The sequence below is a fragment of the Arachis hypogaea genome, chromosome 13, assembly GCF_003086295.3.
Source record: "Arachis hypogaea cultivar Tifrunner chromosome 13, arahy.Tifrunner.gnm2.J5K5, whole genome shotgun sequence".
In the NCBI taxonomy this organism is placed as follows: Eukaryota; Viridiplantae; Streptophyta; class Magnoliopsida; order Fabales; family Fabaceae; genus Arachis; species Arachis hypogaea.
In genome coordinates, this window is record NC_092048.1 from 105482206 (window position 1) to 105492738 (window position 10533).

At 37.9% G+C, this 10533-nt stretch overlaps 1 non-coding gene across 1 annotated transcript; it reads right to left on the minus strand.

The window, feature by feature from the left end:
- Positions 1 to 4798: 4798 nt before the first annotated feature.
- On the minus strand, positions 4799 to 4906 carry LOC112739994 (small nucleolar RNA R71). Its single transcript, XR_003170927.1, has one exon. It is a non-coding gene; the product is annotated as a small nucleolar RNA R71 (small nucleolar RNA).
- Between the last annotated feature and the right edge of the window lie 5627 nt (positions 4907 to 10533).

Sequence of the window (10533 nt, forward strand, 5' to 3'; positions counted from 1 at the left end):
ATAATTCATCCATACGAAAATGATGAAAACTATATGAACATCCTATCTATCCAACAAGAACAATAAGGCTAGCAATCCTATGCAATCAACAATATCAAGAAATCACAAAATTCACAAGAATTTAAAGCTAAAAACTAGATGGTATACATAAGGAAGATCTTACCATGGTGGGGTGCCTCCCACCAAGCACTTTTCTTTAATGTCCTTAAGTTGGACGCTCAGTTGCTTAAGCTTCTCCTCCTTTAGGTGCATCCGTCAATAGGAACACCTCTAGCTCTTTTGGGAGCTTGTAGCCATGATACTTCTTCACTCTATGTCCATTCACCTTGAAGGTTGCTTCACTTTTGGGATCAAACAACTCCACCACTCCATAGGGCTTTATCTCCTTCACCTTGAAGGGTCCTTCCCATTTAGAACGGAGCTTGCCAGGCATGAATCTAAGCCTCGAGTTGTAGAGAACCTCATCACCTTCTTGGAAATCCTTCTTCCGGATGTGATGGTCATGAAATGCCTTAGTCTTTTCCTTGTAAATCCGGGCATTCTCATACGCTTCGTTCCTCAAACACTCGAGCTCCTCTAGCTGTAATTTCCTGGCCACTCCCGCCTTGGTTGGATCCATGTTGCACTGCTTTACCGCCCAATAGGCTCATCCCGAACAGAGTCTTGTAGGCCGTCCTATACGCCCACAGTGCATCTCCTAGCCGGAAGCTCCAATCCTTACTTTGTGGATTGACCACTTTCTCCAAGATTCTCTTGATCTCCCGGTTGGACACTTCCGCTTGTCCATTGGTTTACGGATGATAAGCAGTGGCAACCTTATGCAATACTCCATAGTGTTTAAGCAGTGTCTCTACTTTCCTGTTGCAAAAGTGGGATCCTTGGTTGCTCACGATTGCTCGTGGCGACCCACAACGGCATACAATGTGATTTCTAATAAAAGAAACAACGGTATTGGCGTCGTCAAGGCGGGTAGGTATTGCTTCTACCCACTTTGACACGTAGTCAACCGCCAATAGAATATATAGATACCCACTTGAGTTGGGAAACGGTCCCTGATGAGCGGATAATTTATATGCTTTTTGGCATTGTTTTTACATAGTTTTTAGTATAATTTAGTTAGTTTTTAGTATATTTTATTAGTTTTTAAATAAAAATAACATTTATGGACTTTACTATGAGTTTGTGTATTTTTCTATGATTTCAGGTGTTTTCTGGCTGAAATTGAGGGACTTGAGCAAAAATCAGATTCAGAGGTTGAGGAAGGACTGCAGATGCTGTTGGATTCTGACCGCCCTGCACTCAAAGTGGATTTTCTAGAGCTACAGAATTCCAAATGGCATGCTCTCAATTGTGTTGGAAACTAAACATCCAGGGCTTTCCAGCAATATTAATAGTTCATACTTTGCCCGAGTTTAGACGATGCAAACTGGCATTCAACGCCAGTTCCATGTTGCATTCTGGAGTTAAACGCCAGAAATAGGTTGCAAAGTGGAGTTAAACGCCAGAAACAGGTTACAAATTGGCGTTCAACTCCAAGAGAAGCCTCTACACGTGTAAAGCTCAATGCTCAGCCCAAGCACACACCAAGTGGGCCCCAGAAGTGGATTTCTGCATCATTTACTCATTTCTGTAAACCCTAGTAACTAGTTTAGTATCAATAGGACCTTTTACTATTGTATCTTGGAATCTTTGGATTATCTTTTGATCCTTTGATCACATTTTGGGGGCTGGCCATTTGGCCATGCCTAGACCTTGTTCTTATGTATTTTCAACGGTAGAGTTTCTACACACCATAGATTAAGGTGTGGAGCTCTGCTGTTCCTTGAGTATTAATGTAAAGTACTATTGTTTTTCTATTCAATTCAAGCTTATTCCTATTCTAAGATATTCCAAGAACATGATGAATGTGATGAATATGTGACGCTCATCACCATTCTTACCTATGAACGCGTGCCTGACAACCACTTCCGTTCTACATGAAGACGAGACAGAATGAGTATCTCTTAGATATCTAATACAGGAGACCGAGTCCGAGATATTAGAGTCTTCGTGGTATAAGTTAGAACCCATGGATGGCCATTCCTGAGATCCGAAAAGTCTAAACCCTGTCTGTGGTATTCCAAGTAGGATCTGGGAAGGGATGGCTGTGACGAGCTTCAAACTCGCGAGTGCTGGGCGTAGTGACAGAAGCAAAAGGATAGTAAATCCTATTCCAGTATGATCGAGAACCGATAGATGATTAGCCATGCAGTGACAGCGCATTGGACCATTTTCACAGAGAGGACGGGATGTAGCCATTGACAACGGTGATGCCCAACATACAGCTTGCCATGGAAAGGAGTATGAAGGATTGGATGAAGACAGCAGGAAAGCAGAGGTTCAGGAGGAACAAAAGCATCTCTATACGCTTATCTAAAATTTTCACCAATGAATTACATAATTATCTCTATCTTTATTTTACATTTTATTTATCTTTTAATTATCAAATATCTAAAACCATTCGAATCCGCCTGACTGAGATTTACATGGTCCCCATAGCTTGCTTCAGGCCGACATCGACCCTTACTCACGTAAGGTTTATTACTTGGACAACCCAGTGCACTTGCTGGTTAGTTGTGCGAAGTTGTGACTAATTGTGATTCACGTTTGAGAACACCACGTCTTTGGTGCCATTGTTAATGATCGCAATTTCGTGTACCAAGTTTTTGGCGCCGTTGCCAGGAATTGTTCGAGTTTGGACAACTGACGGTTCATCTTGTTGCTCAGATTGGGTAATTTTATTTTAATTTTAAGCTTTTTATTTCTTATTTTCAAAAAATACAAAAAAAAAAATTTTCTTCCTTTTCGTTTTTCCCAAAATAATTTTTGAAAAATACCAAAAAAAAAAATAATAAAATCATAAAAACCAAAAATATTGTGTTTCTTGTTTGAGTCTTGTGTCAAATTTTAGGTTTGGTGTCAATTGCATCTTTTTAATTTTTCTTAAAATTTTTGAAAACTCATGCATTTGTTCTTCATGATCTTCAAGTTGTTCTTGATGAATTTCTTTGTTTGATCTTTAAATTTTTCTTGTTTTGTGTCTTTTCTTGTTTTTCATATGCATTTTCAATTTGTTAGAGTCTCAACATTAAAAATTTTTAAGTTTGGTGTCTTGCATGTTGTTCTTTTCTTAAATTTTCAAAAATAAGTTCTTGATATTCATCTTGACATTCAAAGTGTTCTTGCATACATCATGTGTTTTGATTCATAATTTTCATGTTTTGAGTCTTCTTGTTGTTTTTCTCTCTCTTCTTAAAAATTCAAAAATAAAAAAATATATTTCCTTTTTCTTCTCATAAAATTCGAAAATTTGAGTTGACTTTTTCAAAATTTTTAAAATCTAGTTGTTTCTTATGAGTCAAATCAAATTTTCAATTTAAAAATTCTATCTTTTTCAAATCTTTTTCAAAAATAAAATCTTTTTCATTTTTTTTCTTTCATAAATTAGAAATTTTCAAAATTTATTTTCAAAATCTTTTTCTTATTTCTATTTTATATTTTCAAAATTAATGCTAAGAATTAATGTGATTGATTCAAAAAAATTTTTAAGTTTGTTACTTGCCTATTAAGAAAGGTTCAATCTTTAAATTTTAAAATCATATCTTTTTGTTTCTTGTTAGTCAAGTAATCAACTTTAATTTTCAAAATCAAATCTTTTTAAATTTCTTTTTCAAATCTTTTTCAAAATAAGTTTCAATCACATCTTTTTCAAAATCAATCTCAAAATCTTTTCTAACTTCTTATCTTTTCAAAAATTGATTTTCAATTCTTTTTCAATTAACTACTTGACTTTTTGTTTGATTTTAAAAGTTTACTATTTCAATCATATCTTTTTCAAAACTACCTAACTAATTTTCTCTCTCTAATTTTCGAAAATCACCTTCCTCTTTTTCAAGATTCCTTTTTAATTAACTAATTATTTTAATTTTAATTTTAATTTTATTTCTTTTCTTTTTCGAATTTTAACTTTAATTTTAAATTAAAAACAAAAATACTTTTATTTTAATTTATTTAATTTTCAAAATTCTCTCCCCCTCATCTCTTTCTAATTATTTTATTTATTTACTAACACTTCTCTTCATCTCAAAACTCGAACCCACTCTTCCCCTCTATGTTTGGATTCTTATCTTTTCCTTCCTCTATTCTTCCCTTCTTATACTTACATAAGGAATCTCTATACTGTGACATAGAGGATTCCATATTTTCTTTCTGTTTTCTTCTTTTTCATATGAGCAGGAACAAGGATAAGAACATTCTTGTTGAAGCTGATCCTGAACCTGAAAGGACTCTAAAGAGGAAGCTAAGGGAAGCTAAAGCACAACTCTCTGGAGAAAATCTGACAGAAATTTTCGAAAAAGAATGAGACATGGCCGAAAATAATAACAATGCAAGGAAGATGCTTGGTGACTTTACTGCACCAAATTCTAATTTACATGGAAGAAGCATCTCAATCCCTGCCATTGGAGCAAATAATTTTGAGCTAAAGCCTCAATTAGTTTCTCTGATGCAACAGAACTGCAAGTTTCATGGACTTCCATCAGAAGATGCTTTTCATTTCTTAACTGAGTTCTTACAGATCTGTGATACTGTTAAGACCAATGGGGTTGACTCCGAGGTCTACAAGTTTATGCTTTTCCCGTTTACTGTAAGAGACAGAGCTAGAATATGGTTGGACTCTCAATCTAAAGATAGCCTGAACTCTTGGGATAAGCTCATCACGGCTTTCTTAGCCAAGTTCTTTCCTCCTCAAAAGCTTAGCAAGCTTAGAGTGGATGTTCAAACCTTCAAATAGAAGGAAGGTGAATTCCTTTATGAAGCTTGGGAGAGATACAAGGAACTGACCAAAAAGTGTCCTTCTGACATGCTTTCAGAATGGACCATCCTGGATATATTCTATGATGGTCTGTCTGAATTATCAAAGATGTCATTGGACCATTCTGCAGGTGGATCCATTCACCTAAAGAAAACACCTGCAGAAGATCAGGAACTCATTGACATGGTTGCAAATAACCAGTTCATGTACACTTCTGAAAGGATTCCTGTGAGTAATGGGACGCCTCAGAGGAAGGAAGTTCTTGAAATTGATACTCTGAATGCCATATTGGCTCAGAACAAAATATTGACTCAGCAAGTCAATATGAACTCTCAGAGTCTGAATGGATTGAAGGAATCATCCAACAGTACTATAGAGGCATCTTCTGAAGAAGAAGCTTATGATCCTGAGAACCCTGCAATAGCAGAGGTGAATTACATGGGTGAACCCTATGGAAACACCTATAATCCCTCATAGAGAAATCATCCAAATTTCTCATGGAAGGATCAACAAAAGCCTCAACAAGGCTTTAATAATGGTGGAAGAAACAGGTTTAGCAATAGCAAGCCTTTTCCATCATCCACTCAGCAACAGACAGAGAATTCTAAGCAAAATCCATCTAGCTTAGCAAATATAGTCTCTGATCTATCTAAGGCCACTTTAAGTTTCATGAATGAAACAAGGTCTTCCATTAGAAATTTGGAGACACAAGTGGGCCAGCTGAGTAAAAGGGTCACTGAAACTCCTCCTAGTACTCTCCCAAGCAATATAGAAGAAAATCCAAAGAGAGAGTGCAAGGCCATTGATTTGACCATCATGGCCGAACCTACAAGGGAGGATGAGGACGTGAATCCTAGTGAGGAAGATCTCCTGGGACGTTCAGTAACCAATAAGGAGTTTCCCTTTGAAGAACCAAAGGACTCTGAGGCTCATCTAGAGACCATAGAGATTCCATTGAACCTCCTTCTGTCCTTCATGAGCTCTGATGAGTATTCTTCTTCTGAAGAGAATGAAGACGTCACTGAAGAGCAAGTTGCTAAGTACCTTGGTGCAATCATGAAGCTGAATGCCAAATTATTTGGTAATGAGACTTGGGAAGTTGAACCTCCCTTGCTCACCAATAAACTGAATGCATTGGATAGGCAGAAATTACCTCAAAAGAGCCAGGATCCTGGTAAATTTCTAATTCCCTGTAACATAGGCACCATGACCTTTGAGAAGGCTCTGTGTGACCTGGGGTCAGGAATAAACTTAATGCCACTCTCTGTAATGGAGAAACTTGGGATCTTTGAGGTGCAAGCAGCCAAAATCTCGTTAGAAATGGCAGACAACTCAAGAAAACAGGCTTATGGACTAGTAGAGGATGTGTTAGTACAGGTTGAAGGCCTTTACATCCCTCCTGATTTCATAATCCTAGACACTGGGAAGGATGAGGATGAATCCATCATCCTTTGAAGACCCTTCCTAGCCACAGCAAGAGCTGTGATTGATGTGGACAGAGGAGAATTGGTCCTTCAACTAAATGAGGACAACCTTGTGTTTAAAACTAAAGGTTCTCCTTCTATAACCATGGAGAGGAAGCATGAAAAGCTTCTTTCACTACAGAGTCAACCAAAACCCCCACACAGTCAAACTTGAAGTTTGGTGTTAGGAGGCCACAACCAAACTCTAAGTTTGGTGTTGAACCCCCACATTCAAACTCTAAGTTTGGTGTTGGGAGGTTCCAATAATGCTTTGAACATCTGTGAGGCTCCATGAGAGCTCACTGTCAAGCTATTGACATTAAAGAAGCACTTGTTAGGAGGCAACCTAATGTTATTTAATTATATCAATTTTATTTTTATTGTTATTTTCGTGTTTTATTAGGTGGATGATCATGTGGAGTCACAAAAACTACTGAAAAATAAAAAACAAAATGAAAAAAATAGCATTAAAAATAGCACACCCTGGAGGAGGAGCATTTTGGCATTTAAACGCCAGAAACAAGCATTTGTCTGGCGTTTAACGCTAGAAACAAGCACCAAGCTGGTGTTTAATGCCAGAAACAAGCATCTACCTGGCGTTAAACGCCAGAAACAGGCTACATTTGGGCGTTTAACGCCAGAAACCAACAGCAGTCTGGCGTTAAACGCCAGGATTGCACAGCAAGGGCATTTTACACGCCTAATTGGAGCAGGGATGTTAAGTCCTTGGCCCCACTGGATCTGTGGACCCCTAATCTCTAAAAACACTTAACACACATATCAAGGCATCTAATGGTGATAAGAGAGGATTAATATTAGCAATATAAAGGCCAAAGAAGCATGTTTTCAATCATAGCACAAAATCAGGAAGGAAAACATAAAGCATGCGATTAGTATGAATAAATGGGTAAAGAGTTGATAAAAATCACTCAATTAAGCATAAGATAAACCATAAAATAGTGGTTTATCAACCCCACAGAATTCCTACAGGATCTGTGGACCCCACAGGATCCCCACCACTTCTTCTCTCCTCTTCACACCTTTTTATAACTCTCTTCCCCAAATACCCTTCACCAATCACCTCACTCACTCTTCCCCATCATCTCTTCACCACTCACATCCATCCACTCTTCCCCATAAACCCCACCTACCTCCAAAATTCAAACTCTTTTACCTCCCAAACCCAACCCTAATGGCCGAACCCTAAACCTTCCCCACTCCTATATAAACCCTCATTCCTTCTTCATTTTCACACAACACAAGCCTTTCTTCTTCCCCTTGGCCGAATACACCTTCTCCCTCCATCTCCTCCATTTTTCTTCTTCTTCTCCTTCTTTATTTCTTCTTTTGCTCGGGGACGAGCAAACATTTTAAGTTTGGTGTGGTAAAAGCATTGCTTTTTGTTTTTCCATAACCATTTATGGCACCTAAGGCCGGAGAAACCTCTAGAAAGAGGAAAGGAAAGACAAAAGCTTCCACCTCCGAGTCATGGGAGAAGGAGAGATTCATCTCAAGGGTCCATAGCACAGTGGTAGAGCATTTGACTGCACAACAAGAGAGCCCACTCATGGACCTCAACAAGAGCATGAGGAATTCCCTCACCAAGAAATCCCTGAGATACCTCAAGGGATACATTTTCCTCCACACAACTATTGGGAGCAAATCAACACCTCCCTATGAGAATTAAGTTCCAACATGGGACAACTAAGGATGGAGCACCAAGAGCACTCCATCATCCTCCATGAGATTAGAGAAGATCAAAGAGCTATGAGGGAGGAGCAACAAAGACAAGGAAGAGACATAGAGGAGCTCAAGAGCACCATTGGTTCTTCAAGAAGAGGAAGACGCCACCCTCACTAAGGTGGACTCATTCCTTAATCTCCTTGTCTATTTATTTTTTGTTTTTGGTTTTTATGCTTATCATGTTTGTCTATGTTTGTGTCTTTACTAGATGATCATTAGTGTTTAAGTGTCTATGTCTTAAAGCTATGAGTGTCCTATGAATCCATCACCTCTCTTAAATAAAAAATGTTTTAATTACAAAAGAACAAGAAGTACATGGTTTCGAATTCATCCTTGAAACTAGTTTAATCATTTTTGATGTGGTGACAATACTTTTTGTTTCCTGAATGAATGCCTGAACAGTGCATATGTCTTTTGAATTTGTTGTTTATGAATGTTAAATATGTTGGCTCTTGAAAGAATGATGAAAAAGGAGAAATGTTATTTGATAATGTGAAAAATCATAAAATTGATTCTTGAAGTAAGAAAAAGCAGTGAAGAACAAAGCTTGCAAGAAAAGAAAAATGGCAAAAAAAAGAAAAAAAAAAGAAAAAGCAAGCAGAAAAAGCCAAAAGCTCTTTAAACCAAAAGGCAAGAGCAAAAAGCCAATAGCCCTTAAAACCAAAAGGAAAGGGTAATAAAAAGGATCCAAGGCTTTGAGCATCAGTGGATAGAAGGGCCTAAAGGAATAAAATCCTGGCCTAAGCGGCTAAACCAAGTTGTCCCTAACCATGTGCTTGTGGCGTGAAGGTGTCAAGTGAAAACTTGAGACTGAGCGGTTAAATTCAAGGCCCAAAGCAAACACAGAGTGTGCTTAAGAACCCTGGACACCTCTAATTGGGGACTTTAGCAAAGCTAAGTCATAATCTGAAAAGGTTCACCCAGTTATGTGTCTGTGGCATTTATGTATCTGGTGGTAATACTGGAAAACAAAGTGCTTAGGGCCATGGCCAAGACTCATTAAGTAACTGTGTTCAAGAATCAACATACTGAACTAGGAGAATCAATAACACTATCTAAATTCTAAGTTCCTATAGATGCCAATCATTCTGAACTTCAATGGATAAAGTGAGATGCGAAAACTATTCAAGAGGCAAACTAGTCCCGCTCATCTGATTGGAGCTAAATTTCATTGATATTTTGGAATTTATAGTATATTCTCTTCTTTTTATCCTATTTGATTTTTAGTTGCTTGGGGACAAGCAACAATTTAAGTTTGGTGTTGTAATGAGCGGATAATTTATACGCTTTTTGGCATTCTTTTTACATAGTTTTTAGTATAATTTAGTTAGTTTTTAGTATATTTTTATTAGTTTTTAAATAAAAATCACATTTCTAGACTTTACTATGAGTTTGTGTGTTTTTCTGTGATTTCAGATATTTTCTGGCTGAAATTGAGGGACTTGAGCAAAAATCAGATTCAGAGGTTGAGAAAGGACTGCAGATGCTGTTGGATTCTGACCTCCCTGCACTCAAAGTCGATTTTCTGGAGCTACACAACTCCAAATGGCGTACTCTCAATTGCGTTGGAACGTAGACATCCAGGGCTTTCCAGAAATACATAATAGTTCATACGTTTCCCGAGTTTAGATGATGCAAACTGGCGTTCAACGCTAGTTCCATGTTGCATTCTGGAGTTAAACGCCAGAAACAGGTTGCAAAGTGGAGTTAAACGCCAGAAATAGGTTACAAACTGGCGTTCAACTCCAAGAGAAGCCTCTACACGTGTAAAGCTCAATGCTCAGCCCAAGCACACACCAAGTGGGTCCCAGAAGTGGATTTCTGCATCATTTACTCATTTCTGTAAACCCTATTAACTAGTTTAGTATAAATAGGACTTTTTACTATTGTATCTTGGAATATTTGGATTATCTTTTGATCCTTCGATCACATTTTGGGGGCTGGCCATTCGGCCATGCCTAGACCTTGTTCTTATGTATTTTCAACGGTAGAGTTTCTACACACCATAGATTAAGGTGTGGAGCTCTGCTGTTCCTTGAGTATTAATGCAAAGTACTATTATTTTTCTATTCAATTCAAGCTTATTCCTATTCTAAGATATTCATTCGCACCCAAGAACATGATGAATGTGATGAATATGTGACGCTCATCACCATTCTCACCTATGAACGCGTGCCTGACAACCACTTCCATTCTACATGAAGACGAGACAGAATGAGTTTCTCTTAGATATCTAATACAGGGGACCGAGTCCGAGATATTAGAGTCTTCGTGGTATAAGTTAGAACCCATGGATGGCCATTCCTGAGATCCAAAAAGTCTAAATCTTGTCTGTGATATTCTGAGTAGGATCTGGGAAGGGATGGCTATGACGAGCTTCAAACTCGCGAGTGTTGGGCGTAGTGACAGACGCAAAAGGATAGTAAATCCTATTCCAGTATGATCGAGAACCGACAGATGATTAGCCATGCAGTG